Here is a 24,989-nt window from a genome sequence, read left to right on the forward strand (position 1 = left end):
AAGAACCAATTCAAGTACTCTCACAACTTGAAAAAACAGAGTGCCTTCTTTCCTCCGAAGTTTCATACCACTTCGACAGCATGGGATCTGAACTAGGCTGATAGGGTTGAAATGATAGCAACGGAATTCAGAGTATGGATAGGAATGAAGATCATTGAGATGCAGGATTATGTTGAAATCCAATACAAGGAAGCTAAGAATCACAATAAAATGATACAGGAGCTGACAGACAAAATAACCAGTACAGAAAAGAAGGTAACTGACCTGATAGAGCTGAAGAACACAATACAAGAGTTTTATAATGGAATCATAAGAATTAATAGCAGAATAGACAAAGTTGAGGACATAATCTCAGAGCTTGAACACTGGCTTCCTGAAAAAGACAGTCAAAAATAGAGAAAAAAATGAAAATGAATGAACAAAACTTCTGAGAAATATGGGATTATGTAAAGAGCTCAAATCTACAACTCATTGGTGTCCCTGAAAGAGATGGGGATAGTGTAAGAACATTGAAAAAGTATATTACTCATGAGAACTTTCCCAGTAAAGCTACAGAGACCAACATTCAAATTCAGGAAATGCAGAGAAGCTCAGTAAGATACAACACAAGAAGTTCACCTCCAAGATGCATAATCATCAGACTCTCCAAGGTCAAAATGAAGGGAAAAATGTTAAAGGGAGCTAGAGAGAACAGTCAGTTAACCTACAAAGGGAAATCCATAAGACTAACAGTGGAGCTCTCAGCAGAAACCCTATAAGCCAGAAGAGATTGGGGGCCAATATTCAACATTCTTAAAGAAAAGTAATTCCAAGCCCAAATTTCATATCCAGCCAAACTAAGCTTCATAAGAAATTGTAATGCAATGTTTGTTCTTTTTTTGTTGTTTTAAAATTAAGTTCCAGAATACATGTGCAGAATGTGCAAGTTTGTTACATAGGTATACATATGCCATGGTGGTTTGCTGCACCTATCAACTCATCATCTAGGTTTTAATCCCCACGTGCATTAGGTATTTGTCCTAATGCGCTCCTTCCCCTTGTCCCCCACCCCGCAACAGGCTCCGCTATGTGTTTTTCACCTCCCTGTGTCCAGGTGTTCTCATTGTTCAACTCCCACTTATGAGTGAGAGTATGTGGCGCTTGGTTTTCTGTTTCTGTGTTAGTTTGCTGAGGATGATTGGCTTCCAGCTTCATCCACGTCCCTGCAAAGGACATGATCTCATTATTTGTTATGGCTGCATGGTATTCCATGATACATATGTACTATATTTTCTTTATCTACTCTATCATTGATAGGCATTTAGGTTGGTTCCAAATCTTTGCTATTGTGAATAGTGCTGCAGTAAACCTATGTGTGCCTATGTCTTTATAGTACAGTGATTTATATTTCTTTGGGTATATACCAAAGGGATACACTCTTAAGGGACTTTCTTAACAGTACTGGAATTGCTGGGTCAAATGGCATTTCTGGTTCTAGATCCTTGAGGAATCACCACACTGTCTTCCACAATGGTTGAACTAATTGACATTCCTACCAACAGTGTAAAAGCATTCCTATTTCTCTACAGCCTCACCAGAATCTATTGTTTCTTGACTTCTTAAATACTCGCCATTCTGACTGGCATGAGATGGTATCTCAGTGTGGTTTTGATTTGCATTTATTTAATACAGTGATGATGAGCTTATTCGTATGTTTGTTGACCACATAAATGTCTTAGTTTGAGAAGTATCTGTTCATATCATTTGCCCACTTTTTGATGGGTTCATTTGCTTTTTCTTGTAAATTTGTTTAAGTTCCTTGCAGATTCTGGATATTAGACCTTTGTTAGATGGGTAGATTGCAATAATTTTCTCCCATTCTGTAGGCTGTCTTTTCACTCTGATGCTAGTTGCTTTTGCTGTGCAGAAGCTCTTTAATTAGATCCCATTTGTCAAATTTTGGCTTTTGTTGCAATTGCTTTCGTTGTTTTCATCATTCCTTTCTTTTTTGAGACATTACTCAGTGAATGTCTGACTTTCGCATATACAAAATATATTTTGGTTCTCTTTTTTTTGTTGTTTCATATTAAGAAGATTACATTTCCAAATTTTTGGTTCCTTATGTTCAGTGCTTCCTCTTTCTGTCTCCCACTTATTCTAACAAAGTATTTTTAAATATTTTGCATTGTACTAAATTTTTCCATATGCGTGCGTACACACACACACACACACACACACACACTCATTTAATTGGTTAGGAGAAATACAAAAAAATTTTATTTCTCTTGATCATTTTCTGTCTATTGATCTATCATCTATCTATCTGTCATCTATATCGATCTATCATTTATGTCATCGTAATGTGTTCATAATTTATATTGTGCTCTTGTGTTGCTCTCTTAACTGACAATGATTTGACTCACCCCAGAGGATAGCCACTGATGGTTATAACAACAAAAATAAATCTTAGTTTTTGGCTAATCAGTAGTACACATACCCATTAGGAAGGCCAGTAGATTTTATCCTCTAATCACATTGCCACAATTGGGTAAGTACTGGGATTACAGGCCTGAGCCATTGCACTTGGCCAGGGCTTTTAAATTATCTGAAAATTTGACATAACTGTTCATCAAACAAACAAAAGTCATAAAATCAATTGCTTCACAGTTCTAAAGGAGCTATTCATAAAAGTTATGATAATACCTTACCATTATTTTACACTTCCATAAGTGATTTACAGACATGATTTAACTCTTTTTCCTTGAAACCTCCATGAGGTAGGCAGGTATGTAATTGCAGACCTTGAAACTCATAGATGTTAAGGGACTGTCTTAAGGTTACACAGCAATCTCTTGGCAAGGTAAGATTGCATACTAGATCTTGAGATCCAGCTTTCAGAAAATTATAAAAACATTCCAATGTAATATTTGTTTGAAAATGTTTTAAAGCTTATTTCAAAATTATGTTGCCCCAGAATAATATTCATTTTATGCAAGTTTCTAACTCTGAAGAAACTTGAGAACTGTCTAGTGTTTGAGGATTCCTATAATATGATACATGTGACATTCCTATTAGGGGAATAGTAGGAGTAAGTCACACTCTTAAGCACCGTGTTATGTTGTGTCTGCCTCACATGGATTACCATGTGTCAGTGTAACATAGGGTTTCCCAAATCGTCACTACTGACATTTAGGATCAGGTAATGCTTTGTTATGAGGAGTTCCTGTGTGCATTGTGGGCTGTTTAGCACCATCCCTGGCCTCTACCCACTAGATGCCACTAACAACTCCCCAGTTATGTCAAATAATGCCTCCAAATATTGTCAAATCCCCTTGGGGGCAAAATCATTTTTTGTAGAGAATCACTATTATAATTTGACTGACTATGCAAGTAAGTGAAACTGTGGAAAACTGGAGGTTCCTTTCCATGTTCTCAGTAACTTGAGTATTGATTCACAAAGTTGGAAGGATAAGATTGGAATTAGGTTTCTAGAACCCGATAAATATAGAGTTAATGAAAACAGTCACTTCCCTGACTTTTAGGTCAGAAAGTAATTTTGACAAAAGAAATTCTCTGTGTAAAGACATAAAAAGTCTTCTTTGTGACGTGGGAATGGCTAATGTCTGGAGCTAGTAGAGCTACAGTCAAGTACGAGACTTTTAGAAGAGAAATCTTATTTTTACAGATTTGGGCCAAAACCAAAACTTGTTTGAAGTAACTAATCCAGAGGAATTCTCATAACTTCTTATGGAGTAGCAATTCAGGAAATAAAAGTGCTAACTAGTACTTTAATATTTGTTATATATTATTAGAAATTGATAAAAAAAAATCTTTACCAAATAGGATTCAGAAACTACCTTCTACTTCTGTCAGAATTTTACTAATTGTGTTGTTCAGGCTCTACTGAATTTTTGGTGCTCCATTTTTGTTCTGCCCATGAATTTTTTCATTAAATCAAAACTTTTGTTACTAACAAAACAAGATTCTCAGCCTCTGCCCTCAGTTGTTTAGCAATTGTAATAATGAGATGAAGCTTCCTTCAGTATTCTCTGCTAAATGCCTGCTCTCAGTAAGTCATTGCTCTAGAAATATCTATGTTCTGCATTTTAGTTCCTCTTTGACTTTGGGAGGAACTTATAAACCTGCTCCTTTGACAGGAGGATTAGCTGCTAGATTTAGGATTGATCTGTAAATAAGATCTTGAAAATACTTTCAGGAAGGTATATATTAATAGTCTTATTTTACAGATGAGGAAGTCGAGACACTGAGATGTTAAATAACTTGCCCATGTCACAGATTAGGGACATAATGGAGATTCAAACTCAGGGCCATCTGATGACCAAGATTATGTTCCATCATACTGCAATGCCTTCCTGTCTCCCATGAAAGCAGGTAGCAGCATTCTTACAGACTTTTAAGCAACTAATATATGGTGTGTGTGTGTGTGTGTGTATACCTATAATACACACACATATTTTTAGCTGTGGAATCATTAGGGATGTATGTGGAGTAGAATGTTGAATATTGATGCAAGAGAGAAAAGTCTGAAAAGAAAAGGATCCCAAGTATGAAACAATGTTTGGGAAGATAGCCTATTTATTATTTTATTTCTTCATGCATCCATCTATTTGTTCAATCATTTATTCATTCATTCATTCAACAGGCACATGTTAAGCCTAGCATGTGCTAGCCAATGTGGTACTGGACTGATGTGGCTCATGGATCTCTTGGTGGGAACTACATAGCGTGGACTTAGGAGAAAAGCCAGCTGGGGCTCCAGGAGGGTCAGGGAGCAAAGAGCGGTATTACTGTCTGTGAGATAAAGGGAAAGATGCCAAAACCCTGACAGGGGTTCCACTCAGGGAGAAAAGGGAGAGAAATCTGTACCTACTTTACAGATATGTCTGGGGATATTGTCTACTTGAAATTAATTACTGCTCCCAGCTCAGCCTTTATATCTCCATGACCTTACCAGTAGTTACAAGGGTATAAATATACTTGTAGCTACTTACTTGTATCACCTCTAATGTAGCTCTGATGTAGCAGGTATTTGTGGTGTCCAAAGAACAATAAGAACATGATTAAGATTCACTCAGAATCACCCGTTTACTTAATTGGCCCTCATTTGATGTTATAGGTTCTCATATTGAGGCCAGTTCATGCAACCTTTATACAAAAATTTGAGCTTAAAATTTAGTCTTTTAAGAAACATAGAATTCATTTTAATCTGGAAATTTTTATTTTAGGAACTCCTAGAGTAAATGGAAACAATTTATAGCACAGTAAAACAATGTTTGATTGTTTTGGGGTGTTATTAAAATGGGCTGGCAATTTTATTGTACTTGAATATAAAATAGTTTGCGTGACTAACATGAAATTTTTTTCTAAGTCCCTTTCATATTTTTTCCTTTTTGGTTTATAAATACCATTAATATCAAGTGACTGCAACTATATGGGTTAATTTGGCTTGGGAATTCACAAGAAATAAAGTGCAACTAGTAATTCAAGTTATTTTCTCTTCACAGTGGTAATGCTCATTAAATTATAAATAACTATGATGGAGTAGTGAGGGGTTTGCAATGGAATTTAAAAGAGCTGTTGCACTCATGATTATAATTTTATCGCTTGCAAATTATGGCATGTCTGTTTATAGTAATAAGGCATTATAGAGATCATTGAGTCATAGGTAGTTCTCATGGGAAGATGCTATCGTTGTCTAACCTTTCCCAGTTGATGTTACCATTGGAAGGCAGAGTTATAATATATCAATGAAAACACAGGCCATGCTCCTCCTCCTGCCCCTATGACTCCCTAAATCCATCTAACTGAGTCAGGTTGCCAGATATGCAATTCTCATATAGAATGAGTGTCCCATGGTTTCAGACCCTCTCTGCTGGTATCTTTTTGATTATTCAACACCTCCTTAAACAAGCATTAGCATTAGAAAACCAGCTTGCTTTCCTTTGAGTGAGGTGTTGGTTTTGTGTGTGCTTCAGGTTTTCAGGCCTCTTTTTACCTATAGGACAAGTGAATAACTCTAGAAAGCAGATACATTATAGGATGGAGAGAAAGGAGTAGGAGGCTTCAATGATGATACCCTGTTTCCATCAATGACAAGTAAGCTTTTCAAACTAAAGCTGGTGAAAGACTTGAGAAAGTTTATTTGCAAGTCAAGCCTGCTTGAGGTATTCTGTTACTGGAATATCCCCAGGCTTCATTGGTCTGTGGTTACAAATAAAGCCGGGATATTAATAATATTCCAGTCTTGATGGCTAACTCCAATTGCAACAGAAGATATCAGGCCTCTGCAAAATTTCCTCTCTCAAGACTTTTCAGTCGTCCCTGGAGTATGTCCCATATGAGCTCTCCTGCAGGGCACTGCCGCCTTCCCACCAGGTCTCCACTGAGTACTTCTGTCTCTGCTGACCACCACTGATGTGTGTCCATTGTTACAAGTAATAGCAGTTTCCTAATGCTGTCATAACAAATTACCACAAAGTTTATGATTTAAAATAATAGAAATTCATTATCTTATATTTTGGAGGTCAGAAGTGTAAAACAGGTCTTACAGGGCTAAAATCAATATGTTGGCAGAGCTGTGTTCCTTCTAGGGGAATAAGGGGTGAATCTGTTTCCTTGCCTTTTACAGCTTCTAGAGGTTGCCTGCATTTCTCAGCTCCTGGACCCATCTTCCATTTTTAAAGTGCATCACTCCAAGCTATGCTTCCATTTCCCCATGGCCACGTCTTTTTTCTGACTGTAATACTTCATCCTCCTTCTCATAAGGAATCTTGTAATTAAAATGGACCCTCTTGGAAAATCTAGGGTAATCTTCCCACCTCAAGATCCTGAGCTATTAATAAATCATACCTGCCAAATCCCTTTACCATGTAAGGCAATATATTCCCAGGTTCTGGGAATTAGGATGTGGAAATCTTTGGGGGTCCATTATTCAGCCCACCACAGAAGCTTCCTGCCCAGACGTGGATGCTGCTGTCTAAATATCTCCACCAATGCCCTGGAATTCTTACAATACAGGAGTGGTACTGGGCACCAAACAAAAAGGGTGGGGAGAAACAGGCATCACCCCACTCTATGTCATACCTCAGAAGCACACGCTTCAAAGTCCCCATGAAAAAAGTTGTTCAGCTTCTGCTGTTCCTCTCAGTGAAGAGCTCTGATGTAGTTCATAGGCCTGGGCTAGGGCCATTCATCATGTGCTCTTCTCTTTCCATTGTACTTTATTCCTGCAAAGTGAACAGTCCCACATAAAACTTCCTACTGGTAGGCTTTTTAATGTGGAGAATCAACACATGTATGTAGTCTAGGGCATAGGCAACTCCTCAGTACCAACATGGCTAAATCTTAGCTCAGGCCTGGGTTCTCTTGATATAATTCATTAATTTGAGAATTCACTAATCCATCTTAATGCATTCCCACAAAACCCACCACTAAATGAAAAGCCTTTATATTAAAAATGTTCTCATTAAATTTAATGAAAAAATTATGATACATCCCATCTCAACTAGTGTCCTCCTAAGATATTGAAAACATTCAATATTTGCACCTTCCTCTATGACATTCATATTAATAAATTCACATCCCATTCGTTCACAGTATGTGTTATGATGGACCTGCTGTTGCTGTGGGGCTAGAAGTTGGATGGATGACGAAAGTCACTGCAAATGGTGGATAACGTTATAAAGGTAATGTTTAAAACTATTGAAAAAAGCATAGTTGACTCCAGTTTAAAAAATCTTTTGTTCATGTAAACAATTGATATAATAATTATGCACATTAGTGGTCTAATAACTTTGGTAGATTCTTTGCTACCTCTGATAGAAGCATTTAATTAGCATAATTCTAATCAAAATGTAGTATATAATGAAGTCTGAACCATAAGGTAAAATATCACTTCTTATATTTATTTAAAGGGGTTTTGGGTGAAAATCCGCTATATCAACATAAAAAGAAATTGTTGGAAAAATGATAAAACTTTTCAAAAGACAATATTTACTTTTGCTGCCTGAAGAAAGTCTATATTTATTAGACACTTACTTATGCCAAGCTCAGGGATTTTAAGATAAAGGAAACAATCCTTATAATGAAGAGTTTCACTGCTTAGTGGGAGAGATCAGGAAGTATTAAACCTGCACAGAAACAAGCCAAACCATTAATATGGTTATCAGGGAATGAATTGCTGAACAATTCATTTTTTTTATTCAATATATTGATTAAAAAATATACAGTGAACCTGCATAACTTCTATAAGTAGAAACACTTATAATTTATCTTTACGTTATCTACTTAGTGTAAGTTAACAACAATCTACAATTAAGCCACTGAGCATATCCAACACTCATTTCAAATTAAAACTATCTCTTAGACCTCAGAATTGGCATTGTATAACTATAAGCTACATCTCTAACTTAAAGCTGCTCTGTCATGTCTTCTCCAGCACAGGCCTGACTCTCCAAATCTTTAGGCTTTCTTGAAGGGGATACGATTCTAGTTGGCTCCTGGGTTCTGATAAACTCCTTAGTAATCCCAATGGAGTTATAGAATGTTTAAATTGGAAAGGGCCTTGGAGCTTAAAAGTAACTTGTAATTACAACTGGAAAAATAGAGGCCTGCATCAGTGATACGAGCTTGGCAGTAATGTGAATTATTGGCACCATGACTGGGCAGAAATTGCTCATGTGCTTCTCTTAAATAAGGTGCCAGCTTGAGCTTCATAGGACGTACTATAAGAGATCCTAAGATGCCTAGCAGTACTCAACCTGGATCAGAATTAATTACCAGCCAAAATCCAGTGACTTCTTTTTGTACTTTCCATCTCTTTAACTTTGCTGCCAAGACCAGTTCAAGCCAATTGGAGAATACAATGTAACCTGTGGCACTACCCTCAAATTTGGCTCTTCTTTTTGCTTTCTGGGCAGGCCAGCCACCTTTACAAGTGACCACATTTTTTTGATGTCTCATCAATTGGGAGTCTGATAGTTGGTTGCTCAGTTCATATTTTCTCAGCACATATCACTTTGGTCTATGACTTAAAAGGTGGGCTCTGGCATATTATTCTGCATCTCTCTCCAGCCTGGACTTGCTTCTGGGCCTAGTCCCTCCAGGCTAGACAAAGATATTGGTGAAACAAACAAAAGCATTGCCCTTGAGCTGCCTCTTTCTCCTCAGCTTTGCTTCTACCCTTCCCCATGTTGTTGAATCCCTCCCTGTCCCCTGTAACATTAGAGGCTGGGGCTGGAGTACTCTTTCTTTCATTGCGTACAAAACTTCCAACCATCTCCTTCGAAGTTAAGGGTGACAAGTAGGGCACTCCAAAACTTTCTGTTTAGAAGATTTTATAGCTTAATCACTCGGGGATAAGTTTAAAGCCAAAAGAAACCTATGTTAAAATTCCAGCTCCTGCAGTTGCTTACTATGTGGCTTTGTGACTTTGGGCAAAAACTTAGTTTCTCCATCTGCAAAACAAAGTTTATAATAGCACCAACTTATGGAGCGAGTCATGGAAATGATGCAGGTAAAACTCTTGATGAGTTCCTGACATGTAGTAAGAACTCAACAAGCAGTAGCCTTGAGTATTCCTTTTCTTCACTAACTCCCCAAACACCACACTGGGACTCTCATTTATGGGACTTGTGTACTGACATTCAATGTGCATATTCAGTTTGTACCAAATTATGTTTGTAACTGATAACCAGATGTTGACATTTATGGTGTGATGTTGGTACCGTTTTCTGGCATTAAGATTTGTTTGAATATTTTTGCTATTTGGGGTTATTTTTCTTAATTTTGCTGAGCTTCAAGGAGGGCAGTGATTTTAAAATAGGCATTCTCTCCATCATCTTTCCTAGATGTACTGCCAAATTATTTTTCTATTTCTAATATACTATTTTGAACTGAACATGAGTGCAAAATTTGCATTTAATAAAATGTGATACTAAAAATTACATGATACTTAAAAACTAGGTGTAAAGAAAAAAATGTAGAGTTTGTCACCTTTTTTATTTAAGGTAGATGACCAAATTAATTTTTTAATGTTTTTTTCCTTTTTAAATCTTGGAAGTCCCACATAGGTCAAATCCCATGATTCAAACTTTTTTTTTCTTGGCTTCCTGGCTCTAATGCAATGATTTGATTTCTGTTTAGCTGATATTTCTTTTATAGATTCTTACAGTGCTTCTCATGTGATTTTTTTTCCTTTTTGGAGAATAGGAAATAACCACTTGGCCCTGTTTCTGGTGGTTTTGCCTGTACCAGCATGTCCTAGAGAAATACAACCCATGACAAACCTCAGAATGTCAGGGGAAGATGAATGACCTTGAATATTTTGAACAATGTAAATTCAGCAGAGTATAGAATATCTTACATTTATGCTAAGCTCTATTTTTTGGAAAAAAGAAAATATGGCTAAAATGTTTCATAGTATAAATCAGCCTTGATTCTTTCAAAATCATTCGAAGAATTGTATGTGCTGATGACAACAAGTTCTTTGCTTTTTAATGATGGTGTATATGAGTAAATCAGAGGCTTATTTCAAGATTACTGGTCAATTTATGCCTTTTACTGACATTAACCTTCCTGTAAAATGAGATCACTTACGTTCACCTTTCAATTGACTGGCTGACATTGTAAGTCGCCTATTCTGAGATTTAATCAAGTATAAACTGAATGTCTTCTCTGGGTCACGTTACCTAGTCTAGTAAAATTTGTTTGAAACAAGGCCCTTAATGCTGATCATTGAGCTCACACTGCCCTGGGTTCATAATTTCCTTAACTCCTTGCTTTCTGAAATCTTTATTTGCTTCACTTTTCTTTGTTTCCGTTTTCCCCCATCACCTTGTGCAGGAAAGGTGAGAGCTAAATCTATTGAGTGTGTTTGTTGCCATGGTGAAGAAAATAGTACAATTCCACAGTTAATAAAGAGTATCAGGGTGAGGAAGGTATTTCTTCCAAGCTCCCATGATTTTCATTTCATTACAGTGGAACTAAAGAGCACTGACAGGCCTGTTGAAGCAAAATCTTATGTTAGATGTAGTTCAAAATGTCATGCTATTCACTCAGAATATAGTACTTTCCTTTGAGAAATTATTTAAAATGCTTGCAATGGAGAAACATTTTAAAAGGGACTTCATGTGGTCATTTACTTTCCAACTGAAAAGAAATTGGTATTCTACAGATTTCCATTTTGAAAACTGGACAGTAACAGAGTAATATTGTTACAAAATCCCTTATTAATTCATGCTTTAAAAATGATTTGTGGCTTTCTAAAGGAAAATGCTTTCATTTAGCTGTCCCATCTAAACTTGAGTGTGGAAAGTATAAAGAACTTTATCTTTCACAAATACAAAGGGTAATGCATTTTTAGTAATGCATATGGTTCTGAACAGAAAATCTTTCTGCTTATCCTTTATCTCTCATCTCTTTCCATTTCTTCTACTTACTCCTCCTGTCTACCTCAATCTTTCTTCACAAGTACTTACAGATTCACAAGGTCAACTGTGTCAGGAATTTTTACTAGAAGAGAGAGAAGAAAGTAGCTAAGGTCCAACAGTGTAGCTGAAAGTCTTTGCCCCATGAATTTTTTTATTTGTTAGGTAATTCAAAACACCAAAGGTGAACCTTGTGTTAGAGCTCACATCAACTTCACAATCTTTAATTTAAATGGAAGCAAATAGACAGCTTTCTTAATTGCACTCTTTTCTACTTATCTAAGTCTAATTTACTATGATGAAATTCACTTTGGTGAGCATTCCATTGTTTCAATAAAGAAAGAAAATAAAGAAAAATAATTTTTTAAAAAGTAGATTGAAGAAAATAATATTTGAAAATAGCAAATTTCCAACTTTTAACTTCATTGTTAGGTTGCCAGGTTCCTTATGAACACTGAGAGTGTTAGAACTGCAAATAAAATAGAATAAAATGTTGAAGTAACTTGTATTGAAATCTTCTGATACACAACACAAAGGTTTGTTATGTAAGAAGTTTTCTGTCTAAATATACTTCAAATCATAGAAAAAAGTGGAAAAAGAAAGATGAATGCATTCAAAGTTTTCTTTAGGGGAAAGAAAGCATTAAAAATGGTAGACATTTTGTCAAGAAATTATGTTGGAATAGGTGCTATTGAGATAGATATATGGGAAACTGGAAGAGGTAATAATTGTGGGGTACTCATGCTGTGCTATGCACCTCAAACAATTTATCTTGTATAATCTTTGTTTATTGTCAGCCTGAGGAGGGTGGGTAGCATTGTGTACATTTTCACAAATAAAGGGAGAAAAGAAATCTTTTTCTCAAGCTCTGAGAATAGAACACTTGAAGTCAGGTCCATAGGATGCCACACCTTATTGTCTACCCCCTGCTGATAAGGGAAGCAAAGGTTTCCAGTATTTTGGATAAGGGGGCATTGGAAGAGAAACCGGAGAGAGCAAATTCATAAATTTGCCTGGTTAATTCCATTTTATTATCATTTCTTATAAAACAAAATAGATGTTCTGATGGTCACATGACCAGGGAATTTTATTTATTTAGCTGGACATTGCAAGTCTGAGTAATCATCCTCCAAATCTCACTTCCATTTAGTTATAATCTATTGACGTATTTTTCCATTTTACAAACAAAGACAATATTTATTTGGATCCATTAAACAATATAAGTCTGAGCATTTTTAAAGATCACATCAAACTTAAGAGAAAGACTGTACCTCAAGACATAGAAGAAATAAAAGACATGGACACTACCTCTTAGGAACATAAAATCCAAATGTTGAGTCAGGTCAAACTAAGAAATGTAAATGCATTTGAGACTGATATCATGAAGCACAACACAGATGTAGACTGATATGAATTTCTTTGCAAATAAGGTCGGAAGATCCAGACTGATGATAAGCCCAAAGCTGGTTGAGGACAATCACCACTGGATTCTCCTACAGAAGGCTGCAAACACAGCTGTGGATTTTTACTAAAGTTACAAAGGTAAGGGCCTTTAGTAAATTTTGTTTCATAGGCAGTATTTTGTTTTTTTCTTTTGAAGCTGTTAGTTTCTGGGTAAAATCACACTCTACAATAAATAGAAGCAATGGCTTACCATAGATTACATATCCACCTTCTATAATGGAACATTTTTACAATAATTGATACTCTCATTCATTTATTCTTTTATTAAAATATATTGCATATCTCCTGTTTACTAGGCATTGAGTAGGGAACAAAGCATGGTGTTTTATATTTTAATATTGAACATTATAAATCATAAGAGTCTAAAACAAGGCAACAGAGTTGTCCAAAGTGATTTTCAAAGCACTAATTCTTCAAGATGCTTCCCATCCCTAAAGGGCACCATGGCCAAATCCATTTGGTTAAACATTGCAATGACTGAGAAAGCCTATGAGAAAGAAGTCCCTCTGGCTTTGCCAAGTCCCAAACACTTTTTCTTAAACCAAGGATCCTTGATTAACATCCTATTGCGCAAAACATCCTAGATGAGATGTCAGCTCAGAGCAGGCCTATTTAGAGTATTAATTCTGCAGCACAAAGATGTGAGAACAAGTGGGCAGATGCCAAATTCTGGAAGAGGTAGTAGAAAAGCAGAAAAATTCTTTTTTGTTTCTTTCATTTTTTTGAGACAGGGTTCTGCTCTGTTGCCCAGGCTGGAGTGTAGTGACGTGATCTTGGCTCACTGCAACCTCTGCCTCCTGGGATCAAGTGATTCTCCCACCTCAGCCTCCCGAGTAGCTGGGACTACAAGAATGCACCACCATGCCTGGCTGATTTTTGAATTTTTTTGTAGAGATGGGGTGTCACCATGTTGCCCAGGCTGGTCTTGAACTCCGGGATTCAAGTGATCCTCCTGTCTCAGCCTCCCAAAGTGCTGGGATTATAAGCGTGAGTTACCACTCCTGGCCCAGAAAAGTCTTTTAAGCATGTTACAACTCTACCACTAAGAGATCAAACATAGAATATAGATATAATTCCCTGTAATTATATCTATTTTACAGCTGGATTTTGTTTATTTTAATATACTCTCTTTCACCTTGATCAATCTTGCCATTTACTATCCTAAAAAAAAAAAAGCTTAGACTATCCTAAAAGCTAATATAATGTGTAAAAGATATTCAGCATCATTCAGAATCACAGGATGCAAATTCATTTAAAATGAGGTATTATTATGCAGCTGTTAGACTGACAAAAATCTGGGTAATGATACGTTTTGACAAGAATGAGGAGAAACTGGTAACCTCAAGCACTGCTGATGGTAATGTAGGTTGGGGTGGCCCTTCTGGAGAGCAGTTTGGCATTTGGCACTAAGTGTAAAGACTCGGCTTACATCTACCCATGATCTAGCAACTCTGTCTCTGGGTGTATATATCCCCCACCCCAACAGCACAACACTTTTATGGATAGAAGGATGGATGTGAGAGAGAGAAAGAGAGAGAGAGACAGAGACACACATACACACACACCCAGGGATTATATGAGGATTTTCATTGTATTGATATTTGTGGAAAAGAAGAGTAACTTGAGGACATAGATTGACAAGATGTGGTGAACTCACATCCCATATTCATAGGGATATATATATAAACAACAAAAAAACTCATTAAACAGAACAGAATGGTTGCCATGGTTTTAGGGTAAAGAGATTTGGGAGTGAACAAAGGAGAAAGCATTAAATCTAACCAACAATGAAAGGGTTTATTTTTGTTAATCCTTTCCTCTCTATTCCTTTCCCCACCTCTCTCTCATCTATCTGTCTACCTACCTACCTACCTATCTAAGACAAAAGGTCTCCCTCTCCTCTCCTTTCTATCTTCTAACCCTATCTCTCCCTCTCTGTTTTTGTTTCTCTCTCTCTCTCTCAGATCACTATCATTCTGGGGAATCCAGCTGCCATGGTGAGTAGCTCTACATAGAGGCCCATGCAGTGAAGAATTGAAGCCTCTAAACAATAGCCATGTAGGTCAGTTTGGAAATGGATTCCTCTCAGCCTACCCTTAGGTTAACTGTGGCCCCAGATAATAGCTGGACTGGAATGTTACAGAGATTTTGCACCAAAACCACTTAGCTCATCTGCTACCAGATTTCAGGCCCACAGAATCCCTGAGATTAAAGAAAGTTTGAAGATTTAGGCTACAAAGTTTTAGATAATTTGTTAGACAGCAGTATATAAGTAATACACCCAGGAAATCAACTCTTAGGTACATATCCCAGGAACACTTGATCAGGTGCCTAAGCATGTTCCCTGAAACACTATTTATGGTACAAATAGATGGAGGCAAATAGATTTTCATCACTATCAGAATAAAATAAGTAAAATATGATAATTTCAAAAATATAATGAAACCGTGCCCCAAAGAGTTAAAGAAAATAGTAATTAATAGAAATCTTTGAGTTTGCAGATTGTAGATAAGAAAATAAACAACTTGTTGAAATGTTGAAACATTATCTGCTTGTAAGGTAACAAAACTGGCTACACTCAGAACCAATATGGCCAACTGGAGTTTATGTAGAATTAGCTTGCAGACATCACATGTTTTATATGGACTCACCCTGAATTTGCACATGAAACCCATGAAGAGGCATGAAAAACTAACTACACTCAGAAGGAACTTCCAAACCTCCCCTTTCCTTCCACAAATTATATACTAATTCTCAGACTCCACCCTCTAAATCTTTTCCAATACAATTACTGCCTTAAAGTCAGCAGGGGAAAACAAATTTGAACTAGACTCCTGTCTTCTTGGTCGACTTGCAGTAAAAGGCTTCTCTTTTCTCAAGAACCTGCTGTGATAATATTGGCTTTTAGTTCATTTGGGCAGCAAGCATCACTGGCTTGGTAACAGTAATACCATAATAATACACTAGAAGAAATAACTAGATTGGACAGATAGATCTTCAAAACACAATAAATTGTACAAAAATGTTACATAAATAATCATTTATAATGAAATTCTTAAGAGAGAAAACAGACTGAGAAAACTGACATTTAAGTTTAAAAACAATCAGTTTATTATTTATTTTATAAGTAATCACAGATACACAAATACAAATATATTTCCTGATTATGAGCAAGAACAGAAAAATATATATTAGATTAAAATTGAGAAATGAATATGGGATACACAAAGACCTTTGATAATGCCTGCCCATAAACCGAGGAGTATGTACACTTTCCTCTGTGTAACTGAAGTCTAATAATACTTTAACATAGTACATGAAAATGTGAACCAGTGTTACAACATCACTTATAAGCATAAATTCAAACAATTCTGAACAAAAAATGAGGTAAGTATTAGAATAATAATTGGATCATAGTAAAAAATTGTTTATTCTAAGAATGCAAATCAATATCAACATATGGTATTTTAATGTATTAACATACAGAAAAACATAAGGTAACTAAATTTGACGCATTTAACAAAATAAATACTTTAATATTTATCTATCTTTCAATCAGTCTTTCTAATAAAGTTTCATATATGGAACTTCCTCTATCTGATAAAGGATATATTCCAGAAATCTATAGAAGACAACATGCTTAACTTTGACACATTAAACATTTGAATATTCTAATTTGTACGTTGAAATTTTATTTTTAGCAACTTGATACCTTGGTACCATTCTTACAAAGTCAGGAATGTGATAAAGGCATTTGTTGTCACTGATAACCTTGGACAGTATACTTAAGATTCTGGTTAATGTAATAAAACTAAGGTAAAGCAATAATGTATATAAAGTTTTTTAAGGAAAAGACAGAGCTGTAATTTTCCTAGAATAATGTATCTAGGAAATGGAAGAAAATTAAGTAAAAATCTTTTATAACTAATAAGAGAGGTAAACCTAAAAAAAAATAGCTTTTCCAAATATCAGCAATAGCCAATTTGAAACTATAATAGAGAAAATGAGGGTCTTACCATGATAAGAAAAAAAGCAATAACAACAAAATCATAAATGCTAAGCAATAAAACTAACAAGAAATGTGAAACTCCATATAGATACAATTTATAAAATGTTACTGAAGGGATATAACAGATTCATGTTCTGATTTGGAAGACATAACACAATAGTTCTCTCCAAATTAATGTATGTAGTCAGTGCATTCCTCCAACAATCAGAATGGCTCACACCTGTAACCACAACACTTTGGGAGGCTGAGGCAGGTGAATCTCCTGAGCTCAGGAGTTCAAGACCACCCTGAACAACATAGTAAAATCCCGTCTCGACTAAAACACAAAAAATTAGCTGGGCATGTTGGTGTGTGCCTGTAGTCCCAGCTACTCAGGAGGCTGAGCCACAAGAATCACTTGAGCCCCAGAGGCAGATACTGCAGGGAGCCAAGACTATGCCACTGCATTCCAGCTTGGCCTACAGAGTGAGACTCCGACTCCAAATAAATAAAAAGAATGAGATGACATTTCATAATGGAATTTCATAGACTACATTAAAAGAAAAAAGGAAATGTGTTAGGAGCACAGTACTGGTACCAAAACAGACATATAGACCAATGAAACAGAACAGTGGCCTCAGCAGTAATGCCACACATCTACAGCCATCTGATCTTTGACAAACCTGACAAAAACAAGAAATGGGGAAAGGATTCCCTATTTAATAAATGGTGTTGGGAAAACTGGCTAGCCATATGCAGAAAGCTGAAACCGGACCCCTTCCTCACACCTTATACAAAAATAGGACCTAACACCATAAAAACCCTAGAAGAAAACCTAGGCAATACCACTCAGGACATAGGCATAGGCAAGGACTTCATGACTAAAACACCAAAAGCAATGGCAACAAAAGACAAAATAGACAAATGGGATCCAATTAAAGTTAAAAACTTCAGCCCAGCAAAAGAAACTACCGTTAGAGTGAACAAGCAACCAACAGAATGGGAAAAAATTTTTGCAATCTACTCACCTGACAAAGGGCTAATAATCAGAATCTACAAATAACTTTAAAAAATTTACAAGAAAAAATTTAGACTAAAATTGAGAAATCAATATGGGATACACAAAGACCTTTGATAATGCCATCAAAAAGTGGGTGAAGGATACTTCTCAAAAGAAGACATTTATGCAGCCAACAAACATATGAAAAAAAGTTTATCAGTGGTCATTAGAAAAATGCAAATAAAAATAACATTGAGATACCATCTCGTGCCAGTTAGAATGGTGATCATTAAAAAATCAGGAAACAACAGATGCTGGAGAGGATGTGGAGAAATAGGAATGTTTTTACACTGTTGGTAGGGGTGTAAATTAGTTCCACCATTGTGGAAGACAGTGTGGTGATTCCTCAAGGATCTAGAATTGGAAATACCATTTGACCCAGCAATCCCATTACTGGGCATATATCTAAAGGATTATAAATCATTCTGTTATAAAGACACATGCACATGTATGTTTGTTGCAGCACTGTTTACAATAGTAAAGACTTAGAACTAACCCAAATGCCCATCACTTATGATAGACTGGATAAAGAAAATGTGGCACATATACACCATGGAATACTATACAACCATAAAAAGGATGAGTTCATGTCCTTTGCAGGGACATGGATGAAGCTGGAAATCATCATTCTCAGCAAACGGACACAAGAACAGAAAACCAAACACTGCATGTTCTCACTCATAAGTGGGTGTTGAACCATGAGAGCACATGGACACAGGGAGGGGAACATCACATGCCAGGGCCTGTCAGGGAGTAGGGGGGTAAAGGAGGAATAGCAGGGTGTGGGAGGACTGGGGACGGATAACATTAGGAGAAATATTTAATGTAGATGAGCTGTAGATACCACTGCCAGGGATGCAGCAAACCACCATGGCACGTGTATACCTGTGTAACAAACCCGCATGTTCTGCACGTGTACCCCAGAACTTAAAGTATAATAAAAATAAAGTTAAAAAAATACGCATAAGGATAGCCAAAGACGTTTTAAAGAAACAATTATAATAAAGGAGTCTTCCCTTAGGAGCTATCTAGCATTCTATCAACTATAGTAGTAAAAATAGTTCAGTTGTAGCATAGAAATAGGCAAATAAAACAAAGATATAGAGAGTAAAGGAGTAGACCCATATGTGATAGGTGCACCCAAATCTCAGAAATTACTACTAAAAAACTTATTCATGTAAACAAATACCACCTGTTCCCTAAAAACCTACTGAAATACAAATTTAAAAAAATGTATATTCTTTTAAAAAAGAAGTAAACCCATAAATAGATAAACTTTTTGATTTATAATAAAGGCAATTTTAAGTTGGTATAAAAAAAGATACCCTACAAATTTTCAAGCTGTTTTGAACAATTAGCTATTCATTTGGAAATTATAATGTCATCTTCAGACCTTACATCATTCGCTAAAATGAATTCTAGATTATTTTAATAGTTAAGTATAACCAAAATTATAAAAAGCATTTGTGAAAAAAAAGTTTGTAACTCATCTGTGTTAAAAACCTTCTTGTAAAAGATATGAAGCCCAGAAGCTATAAAAAGGAAAAAGAATTGATTTATTTTTATGTTCAGTTTTAAACTTAATGTTCAAAAGTATAGATTTTGCAGCCAGAGTGCCTATTGTTTAGATTCTGGTTCTGCAACTTGGTTATATGGCTTTGGGTAAGTTTGTAATTGCTCCATGCCTCAGACTTTTACTTGTACATGACTCAGATTTTTACCTGTAAACTAGAGAAGGTAATAGTACCTTCCTCACAGGACCAGTGTAAGTCTTGTATGAGTTAATATGTAAAGTACCTTGAAAAGTACTTGGCTCAGAGTAAATATTTTATATATGTTTGCTACTATTAAAAAGATAAGTTGAGAAAAAGCTATTTTCAAAATATATAATCCAGATCCAGAATATATGATGAACTCTAACAAGTCATTAAAAAAATCCCAAAAGAAATATAGGTAAAGGACATGAGCAGACAATTTACAGAAGAAAAAATTATATGACCATACATACTTACATTAAAAATAAGAGAAATGCAATTTAAAAGCTTTAAAAATGACAGCAAAAAAGATTTATATTATCACGTGTTGCCAAAGATATGAAGAAATGTTGATAGGATTATAACTTGATGAAATATTTTGAAAGGCAACCTGGAAGCATCTGTAAAATGTAAATGGCCTTTCATTATTTACAACAATTCTACTTTTAGGAATGTATTTCAGATAAATATGCTCACATGTGTACAAATATGTGTATACAAAGGTTTTCTTCAACATTGTTTACAGCAGAGAAAGAATTATAAATAACCTAAGCGTCCATCCCCATGGAGGGGATTCAATGAGGTATCTCTCATTCATTCAATAAAAACAATGCAACTGTTGTAAAAGAATAAGGTAGTCCTAATATACATACTTCACGTTCTATTTAAAAAGTAAAAAGTCTGTTATGAATTACTACACTCTTACTTAAAACTAAATTTAATGTTAATGTTTACATATGTTATGTAGATGCATAGAAAGTTAACTGGGTGTCTATCTACCCAAATGTAACTCTACTAATAGCTGGAAATCAGAAGAAGAGTGTGGAGAGGGCTGTTAAATGTAGATAAGGACATGGGAATTAAAGATTTTTTTTAGGGCCAGGCGTGGTGACTCACACCTGTAATTCCAGCACTTTGGGAGGCCGAAGTAGGCATATCACTAGATCGGGAGATTGAGACCATCCTGGCTAACACGGTGAAACACCATCTCTACTAAAAATACAAAAAATTAGCCAGGCATGGTGGCAGGTGCCTGTAATCCCAGCTACTTAGGAGGCTGAGACAGGAGAATTGCTCAAACCCAGGAGGCAAAAGTTTCAGTGAGCTGAGATCACGCCACTTCACTCCAGCCTGGGCAACAGAACGAGACTCTGTTTAAAAAAAAAAAAAGAAAGAAAGAAAAAGAGATTGTTTTAGAAGTGAAAGAGGATAGAGAAAGCACAAGTAACAAGACATAGCTTCTTTTCTCAACAAGAATATAATAAAGAATGGGTGATAAAATAAGTTACTAAAATGTATTTATTCAAAAATCTACACCCAGAGCTATACCTATCAATTTAGAATTACCATGAGGTTCAAATGAGAGAATACATATAAAGGGCTTACCTGGCACACTCTATAAATATTTACAACACACACACACATTTTATTGTAAAGAATGAAAGAAATGATGCTACTGGCAAAGAGCTGACTTTTTTCCTCCTGTGTATCAGTACAGTTCCATAGAACTCAGCATCAGATATCCTTGCTCATATGCTTATTTCTATACAGTCTGCTTCTGTCCACTACAGTGAAGCTTAACTGCTGGGAGTTATTTTGTTACATGCTGTTTCCTCACTGCTTGGAATAAGGCTTGGCAAGCAGTAAGAACTCAAAAAAGTTTCCTTGAATCATAATTTCTTTCTGCCAGTGCTTATCTCATACTGATTAATGTATTTCTTGCTATGGTGAATGCTTGAGTGATAATCCCTAGCTACTTCCCAAGAAAACATTTCAACAGGAGTTCAAGTTCTGTGCTTTCACTAATATCTTAACTTGCTAAAAACATTTGACCAAATTCAACAGTTATCCAAAGTGGCTTCATTAGCTGTTTGCCAAAACAACAAAGAAATGAATATTTTGAATAGATGTAGACTTACTCTTTCTGTGAAATATCTATCCAAATGGGAATTATAAAATGAAATGGTGCTGATTCTCAGAATCCCAGAGCAGCATCTGGGCTTGCCAAGGGCAAGCAGGCATCGTTGAAGAAAAGATACTTGCCTTCAACTTTTTAATATAAACTATCTAGAGTGACCAGAGAAATATGAAAATACCAATTGGCAATGTTTGTTTAAGTTAATGCCAGAGGTTTTTTCTTTTATCTTCTCTTGGAAAGAATTCTGTTGTCAAAATAGGCTTTGTGCAGGGAAAAATAAATGTGTGTTAAGCAAAAGGCTTCTGCAGTTTAATTTCCTCTTGCAAAAAGTAGGAAAATATACTGTAGGTTGAATTCTAGACAACATTGTGGGTGGTTTGTGTGTCATCAGATCTTTGGGGTCAATGATTGCAGATTGCAAAATCTTGAAATTTGTAATTACAAAAGCAGGACAGTTGAAAATAGCTTGATGTGAACACCTGCCACTTACCCCTTTTTCTTTGGTTATGTTTGTCTTTTACTTATTAATTGGTAAGAACTCTTTATATAACTGGATATTAATTCTTTACTATTCATCTTCTAAATGCTTTTTAGCAAACTTATTTTCTGCTTTAAATTTTTTATATGATATGTTTATTTTCTATATAGAGTGTTTCCATTTTTATGTCGTTAACCCTGTAATTTTTTGTTGTTCTAGTTTCTGGCTTAATTTTCATGTTGAGAGAGAGCATTCCAAACCAAAATAATTAAAGAAATAATGCTCTGTTGATTTTTATGGCTTTCTTACTAAAATTAAATATTTGATAAATCTATAATTTAGCATACAGTGAGAAGTCTTGATTTCTTTTCAAAATGGTTTTATATTTTTCAGTAATGTTTGTATTATTAAAAAAAAAAAATTTACATTCTCCCGTTTTCATTTACTAAATTGATGTGTATACTTGAGTCTTTTAATTTTAATTTAATTTTATTATTTTTTTTGAGATAGAGTTTTGTGCTTTTGGCCCAGGCTGGAGTGCAGTGGCACTGATCTCTGCTCACCGCAACCTCAGCCTCCAGGGCTCAAGCGATTCTTCTGCCTCAGCCTCCCAAGTAGCTGGAATTACAGGCACCCGCCACCCTGCCTGGCTAATTTTTTGGGTATTTTTCATAGGGGTGGGGTTTCGCCATGTTGGCCAGACTGGTCTCGAACTCCTTAACTCGGGTGATTCACCCTCCTTGGTCTCCCAAAGTGCTGGAATACAGGCCTGAGCCACTGCACCCAGCCCCCGAGTTCTTTTGTGAACTGTTTGTCCATTTACTTGATCCTTTTGTCAAGCATACTATTTTAATATCTATCAGGGAAAATCCTTTATTTTCAGAATTTTTCTAGCTGTTTTTACATGATTCTACTTCTAGATGGGTTTGGGAGTCCGAGGTGAGTGAATCGTCTGAAGTCAGGAGTTCGAGACTAGCCTGGTCAGCATGGTGAAACCATGTCTCTACTAAAAACACAAAAATTTTAGCTGGGCATCGTGGTGGGCACCTGTAATCCCAGATACTCGGGAGACTGAGACAGGAAAATCACTTGAACTCTGGAGGTGGAGGTTGCAGTGAGCTGAGATCGTGCCACTGCACTCCAGCCTGGGCAAGAAGAGTAAAAAACTCCATCTCAAAAAAATTATTTTTTTCACTTTTTAAAAATACTTATATGACTACATTCTTACTATAAACATTTAAAACAAAATACAGAATGACATAATGATAATCTCTTATTCTACTTTTTTTCCCTGAAGTAATAATGGCTAATACTTTTCAGTGTATGTTTCTAGAACATTTTCTATTCATTTACTTAAACATATATACTTATGTACATTTTAACATAAATGGAGCCATACAATAATTATTGCTTTGGGCTTTTTAAACTTTGTATTTCTGATAGATCTATGTCAATATGTAGCATTTTTCCTCATTGTTTTATTAAGATACACATACATACATATTTATGAAGATACACATGCACGTATATTGACCCTCAAGTGATGCGCATACACACACACGTGCACACGCACACACACACACACACACATTTTGCCATAACACACAAGGCTCTTCAAAATGGAAACACCATTGTATGAGCACTTTTTTTCTGCATTTCTTTTAGATTCTTAGAAGTGGAATTGTTAAGGCATGGGATGTGAGCATTTGATAAACTATCAAATTGCCTTCCAAAAAGGTTTTGAACATTTACACTTCTGTAAAAATACACAGGAATCCCTATTTTTCCACTTGTGTACCAGTTTTTGAAAATCATTTACTAATGTATGACTTCTATTTTGATTTTTTATGGAGGAGAATCAATAGACTAGTTGCTTCAGAAGTTATTATGGTGTACAAAAGCAACTAATGTAAACCATAAAATAGAATTCATGTATTCCAAATTACTAGGGGTGAGGTATACCTTAGGAAACACAGATAATGTAACAAAAATAGAGTATAAAGAAACATTTCAGTGCCATAAAAAGATAAAGCAAAAAACCAGTGACATAGAGTAACACAGAAATAAGACCAAATATTTTCCTCATCTTAGTATGAATGGAAATCTACCTAATAGAAAAAAGCAAATTGAAACAAACAAATAAAAACCAGTATACACATTTAGTGACACAGAAAGGCTAAAGAAATCACAAAGCTATACCTGACAAACGTTAAATTGAATTCAAGGTGAAAAATACTAACATTCAAAGATTCCTTTGTTGCAATAAGCACTGCATGTTACACAATGTATAAAACTTTATCATCAATCTTTTGCAACAAACAAATATAGAACTGAAATGTGTAAAGTAAAATACATTGGCAATCCAAATGTATAATAGTAATGGGAGACTTTAACACCTTATTCTGAGTTCTTCACAGATTGAGTAGATAAAAACATCAAAATTAATTTAGACAGGACCAGAAAATATCAGTGAGATTATATATATATATATTATATATATATAATATATGTTATATGTATATATATGTTATATATATAATATATGTTATATATATGTTATATATATAATATATGTTATATATATGTTATATATAATATATGTTATATATGTGTGTTATATATATGTTATATGTTATATATATGTTATATATATGCACATATAAAACAATATGTAACAGTGTATATTATATATAATTATGTGTAACAGATAATGATTATATCTATTTATATAGATAAATCATATTTATTATTTGTAAAGCAGATATTGTTGGTTGTACATCCACCCAGAAATAATTCACTCTTCTTTCGGGTTAACAGAATGCCAATGTGGGCATCTTTGATAATAGCAGTGTATGAACTATGATGGGTCTAAGTTGACAATAGCAATCTGATTTCTACTTG

The 24,989-nt window shown here is 35.3% G+C and overlaps 1 long non-coding RNA gene across 2 annotated transcripts in view; it reads left to right on the forward strand.

The window, feature by feature from the left end:
- The window catches only part of LOC105706603 (uncharacterized), a 105,475-nt gene that overhangs the window by 34,935 nt on the left and 45,551 nt on the right, over positions 1-24,989 (forward strand). For both annotated transcript variants that reach the window (XR_001104862.3, XR_010343475.1), the window contains exons 2-3: positions 7,597-7,685; positions 12,857-12,968. This is a non-coding gene — a long non-coding RNA (uncharacterized LOC105706603). The remainder of the gene's footprint in view (positions 1-7,596; positions 7,686-12,856; positions 12,969-24,989) is intronic.

This window comes from Aotus nancymaae, unplaced genomic scaffold (genome assembly GCF_030222135.1).
Source record: "Aotus nancymaae isolate 86718 unplaced genomic scaffold, 86718_ANA_hifiasm-v0.15.2.pri h1tg000019l, whole genome shotgun sequence".
Lineage (NCBI taxonomy): Eukaryota > Metazoa > Chordata > Mammalia > Primates > Aotidae > Aotus > Aotus nancymaae.